Raw genomic sequence first — 6,000 nt, forward strand, 5'->3', positions numbered from 1 at the left:
ATGTGAAAAACGTCTCTAAATAAATTGTTAAAGAGAGTGCAAAGCATTTTAGAGAAGAATGCCTTCTATGCACCAACTTTGAGTTTCTTCGCTTTGTTAAAGTTCTAAACCTCCAACTAAGTTCATTTTGTGTCGAAATAAAATACTATGACTTCTAATGACTTGAATTAAGCTCAATATCTACAAAATCAAGGAATAGACACGTAAAGTATAATAACGATCACGAGTTAAGCAAGATATGATAGTGTATTTTCAACACTATCAGTATTAGGTATATCATGTGGTTTGGAGTTTTTTTTGCCATTTTTGCAAAAGTAAATAACTTTGTGCTATATATGAACCTAATTTCTTAAACTTGTTATGTAAAACGTGCAAAAAGCCTTGTAGCTTTTAAAAAGTTGTATTTATTTGTTGAATTTAACTAAGATTTCAACCATTATATTTGTGAAATATGATGCTCATTCTAAGATATGGAAAGGAAATAGACTTAATTTTAAGAAACCAAAACAAAAACTAAATGGTTACTAAATAGGGTCATAATCTTTTATTTTTAAAATTTAAGACTATAAACACTCAGTTTACAATTCTCGGTTGTTATCTACTTCTACCAGTGTTATAAAAATAAAGTCAAATGTAAAAAACTAAAAAAATAGTAATTCAAAAATGGTTTTGTTTTAAAATAAATTGGTCTTTTAAAAAATATACCAAATCGACAAAATATTTACACTGTATAGAACAATTTCAAAAATGAAAAAAGCCACACAGGCCCACAATGGAAAATACCAAAAATGCCTTGTGATTAATTGGCACCCAGAGCATGCAATATATCTGATAAACGATCATTTAAATTTAGCTATTCTTTATTACACAATTGTTTAGATTTGATCATTAAGATTAGGTTACACAAATCTAAACAATTTATTTACAAGATTCTTTAATACATGATCGTTCAGATTTGACTATTCTTCGATAGACAATTGTTTATATTTAATCGTTGAAATTTGGGTAGCCAAATCTAAACGGCTTTTATAAAAAAAATAATTGGTACACGATCATTTAGATTTGATCGCTTAAATTTGGCTACCTAAATCTAAACTATTGTCTTAAGATTCTTTAGCATACGATCATTTAAATTTAGCTATTTTTTATGCATCGTTTAGATTACTCTATCCAATATCCTAACAATTTTTTTTCACAATCTTTTATATTTGGTACACGATCTTAAAAAATCAAATAATAGTTTGAAAAAAAATAAAAGAAAAATTGCAGAAAAAAGACAATGGAAAGAAAAAAAAAGCAGAAAGAAAGAGAAGAAAGATGATAAAAAGAAAGGATAAATCTAAAATATATTAAAAAAATGACTAGTTTTACGGAATTTTTCAACCGGTCGTAAGTATTTTACCAGAATTTATAACCCAAAAAAAAGTTAACTAAGAAATAAACTATTTATTGCATGTTGAGAAAAATGTAAATCATTAATTGAGAATCGAAAAAAAATAAGGTTTGTTTTATCAAAATACACACAGAAAAGAAAATAATTACCACAAAAAATACTTAACAATTTGGATTTTAATATTTAGTTTTCAAAATTATGTTTATTTTCTCATCGTTTCTTACTTATAGAATTTCAAATTTCCTTTATAAACATTTTACTTTTTAGCTAATTTAAAAAAAATAAAAACAAGATTTTAAAAACTATTTGTTTTAGTTTTTATATTTTGGTTTTGAGTTTTTTGAAAAACACACTTAACTTAACTGGAAGGATAACAAAATGTTTATAGGCATAATTTTTAAAAATTTAAAATTAAAAATCAAATAGATAAGTAGGCCAACAGGGTATCAAGCACTTTCCGTTGATACCGAGATTACAGAGATTGTTTGTATCATCGCAAGAGGTCCCATCTGAAATGAGATGGCATAAGGATAAACGAGTCGAAATGGAGGACGTGTTGAGACATCCAGCTGATGCAGAGGGATGGAAACATTTTGATTATGAATTTCCTGAGTTCGCTTTAGATTCATGGAACGTTTGTTTGGGATTAGCTTCTGATGGGTTCAATCCGTTTGAGCATATGAGTATTGCCTATAATATGTGGCTTGTGGAGTTAATTCCTTACAATTTGCCACCTTGGAAATGCATGAAGAGTCCAACTTCTTCATGTCATTGCTAATACTTGGTCCAAGATCTCCTGGTAGGGAAATTGATGTTTACCTCCAACCATTGATTGAGTAACTTAAAGAGTTATAGAGTCCTGGTGTTCGTATGTATGGTTCTTTAATCGGTCCGTTTTTTCAGTTGTATGTATATTTGTTGTGGACTATTAATGACTTTTTGGTCTATGGTGACTCATCGATCCAGATGAAGTACGAAAGGGTATCAGGCATGTCCCATCTACATGGGAGATAAATCGTCATTTGAGATAAGAGAGAAAATAGTTTTCATAGGACACCAACACTATCTTCCAGATAATCATGTTTTGCGTAGAAGTAAGCTACATAATGCGTAGGCCTCGTCTAATTATACTGAATGGACATGATATTTTAGAACAACTAAATTCCCTGGAGTTTCCAATGATGATTAAACATCCATCACTGAAAGATAAAGAAAGAAAGAGAGCTATGAATTGGACGAAGAGAAGTATCTTTTTCGATTTACGTTACTAGCCAAGTCTACTAATACATCATAAATTGGATGTAATGCATATTTAAAAGAACGTTTCTAACAACTTGGTCGGTACATTGTTGAATATTTAAGAAAAAATGAAGGATACTACGAATGCTCAATTGGACTTTCAAAATTTGAAAATAAGATAAGCTTTACACCTGATAGAAGTTGGTAATAGATTCGTGAAGCCCCATGCAAGTTACACGTTGATGAACATCGAATGAGTTGCGTTTTGTAACTACTTGAAATCAGTTAAGATTCCTGATGGATTCGTTTCTAATATTTCACGATGTGTGAATGAAAAATACAGAAAAATATCAAGTCTTAAGACCCACGACTGTCATATTTTGCTTCATCGGCTTTTACCGATCGATATTCGAGCATACTTACCAAACAATGTGTACACCGCTATTACTAAACTGTGTTTTTTTTTTTTTTTTTTTGCACCTTGTGCACGAGGACGATAAGAGTAAGTAATTTGGACCAATTGCAAGCATATATCATTATCATACTTTGCAAATTGGAAAGAATATTTCTACCTGCCTTTTTCAACGTAATGGTACATTTTGCTGTTCACTTACCCTATGAAGCAAAAGTCACTAGTCCGTTTAATTATAGGTCGATGTATCCCATTGAGAGAAGTCTATGCACGTTGAAGTAGTATGTCTGAAACAAAGCACGTTCCGAGGGGTTTATTGTGGAAACATACGTCATGAATGAATAAAATACTTTTTGTTCGAGATATCTAAGTGGGACTGAAACTTGATTTTTTCAAGATGAATGAAATGATGATAGCATTCTCGAGGACGAGGTAGTTGGTGAGTTCGAAGTGTTCTTGTAGAAGGTACAACCATTAGGCACAACAAGTTCACAATCTCTATCACAAAAAGAGAAACGCCAGATACATTGGTACATCTTGAACAATGTAGATGAAAGTGTGGAGTACCGCAAGTAGGTACTTTCAACTCTATATACTCCATTAGCACTTTACATTTTGTTCAGTTATAGTCATCACAAACTCACAACTATGAACTTTAGGAAACACTTGAGATTGATACGTCGTCAGGCAAACAACACTATCGACTTATTCAAAAGACATCAACGGGCATTTCCTGATTAGTTCATAGATTAAGTATGTATGTAGAGTACATAAATCCATTTTGGAATTTTCCTAGGCTTATTTCAGACTTATATATTCATCAACAAAACAATTTCAGTTCATGGAAACACATGAGAGGGACAACCTTTCGCATGATTTCTTCTCACTTGTGATGGGACCATCACTTGGCATTCGATCCTACAGTAGATGTAACGCCCCAAAATTTTTTGAAACTTTATTTATCTTAAGTGTGGTTTTGAAATTTTTGGATGTGTTGAAGGAACTTGAGTAATTATATGTGATTATGTAATTCATTAAGTTTTGAGGGCAATTTAAGTATTTTTGGGATAATAAAAAGTTATTTGTTGAAGATTGAGAATATTGGGTTGAGGAGAGAGAAAAAATTGGATTAATTGGTTAAGATATTGGTATGTTTTATTTGGAAAGAAAATTTCTATTAAATAAATAGATAAATAATTTTGACCAAGTTGGTTTTAAAAAATCCCTTGGAACCCGTGCAAACTACCTTCTTTGAGGAAAAAAAAAGAGAAAGAGAAAACCCTAATTGGAAACCCTAGCCGCCACCGCTGTCGCCACCGTGACCAATCCAAGCCGCCACAAGCAGCCGCCACTTGCCGCGCCTCCGTCAAACAGCCGTCCGCGACCCGAACGAAGCGACCGTCGACCGCGCCTCTCCAGCCGCCACTCTTCACGGACCGAAAACCTGATCCACGCCGCCGACTGCTCCCAAGCGAAGCGCCAATCGGACCAGCGTCGCCTCCGCCTGCAAGCCGTCGTCGAGCGGCCGCGTTCCGTCCCTGCCGTCGCCCGAGCCGAAAACGCGACCCGTGCGCCCCTCCGCGTGAATCCGACCTGATCCGCATCTCTCCTTCTGCAACCCGAGCCGCGCCCGCACCTGTCCGTGCCGTAGCCGAGCCGCGCCTGCACCTATCCGCGTCGTAGCTAAGCCGTCCTGCACACGCGCGAGCCGATCTCAGCTCCCTAGCCGAGCCGATTCCTGCTTTCTAGCCGAGCCGATTCGCCTGTCTTTGAGCCGTTAGCCTGCTCCAGTCCTTTGCACCTATTTTGGTAAGTTGATTGGGTTTTTGGCACACCGAGCAAGGACTTAAGATTTTTGAACCTAAATAAATTATTTGGATTAAACTAATTTATTTCTCTTAAAAGGACAGCTTGGACCAATACAATTGTAGAGTGTAAGATTTCCCCAGTTAAGGACCATCTCGTTGTAACTCCGACCTTGGGTGAGTATTCCAACTGAATTCTTGCGTCCTTGGTCATTTAATGCTCAAGTTATGAAGACTGGTGTTTTCTAACCATTTAGGACCCTGTGGCTTGGAAGGCGTGTTTTCTTGCTATTAGAACTCGTTGAGCAAATCTCTAGGTAAGAGATTTCTACTACTAGCTCTACGACTAGAATCACGAGATCGAATACATTCTTAGTTATGCACCTTGAGGACTAGACTGCATAGTGATATGTCAATTAATGAGGGTATGATGGGACTGATGATGTGATTTGATATGATGACATGGTATAACGTGATGACGTGACTTCTTATGACATTATGTTTTCACATTTTGATGAGATGTGATATGATGATTAGGCGTGATATGATTATGTGATGATGCAACGTTATATGTATGTCGTGGATAAGGTGCATGTTAGCTTACCCTATTAGAGTCGTACCTGCATGGGTGTTCTTCAGGATCACCACATATTTAGGACTGTGTAGTCCGACGGGATCGCCAGTCTAGCATTGATACAGATATGATTCGAGCGATTCGACGGGATCCTCGCAGCCAGATTGTCTTAGCGCCTCCTCCGGGTACGCTACAGACCAGTTTATCCTAGGTATTCCTTTGGGTCACCGAAGACCAGATTTTATTCCTACGGGATCACATGTTGCACGTGTTCGGGAATGTGTCAGTTCTTGGGTACCATTTTCAGGACCCTAATAGGAAGTTAATAAGCACCTAGTGGGTCCCTTACTGAGTATTTTATACTCACCCTTTCCATTTCATATTTTTCAGGTAAAGGCAGAGGTAAGGGCAAGGGCAAGCTGGCGAGCGACCAGAAGTGACCGTGGGGAGCCATAGGGATCTCTGCTTCCGCTTTACATCCACGTTTAAACCTTGAGTGTTTGAATTTTAATTATTCTTTGTTTGTTATTTCGTTTCTTTAAAATTAGATAGGGCCCGCGTCAAGATTTTAATATTT

This window comes from Cucumis melo, chromosome 6 (assembly GCF_025177605.1).
Source record: "Cucumis melo cultivar AY chromosome 6, USDA_Cmelo_AY_1.0, whole genome shotgun sequence".
Taxonomy (NCBI): Eukaryota; Viridiplantae; Streptophyta; class Magnoliopsida; order Cucurbitales; family Cucurbitaceae; genus Cucumis; species Cucumis melo.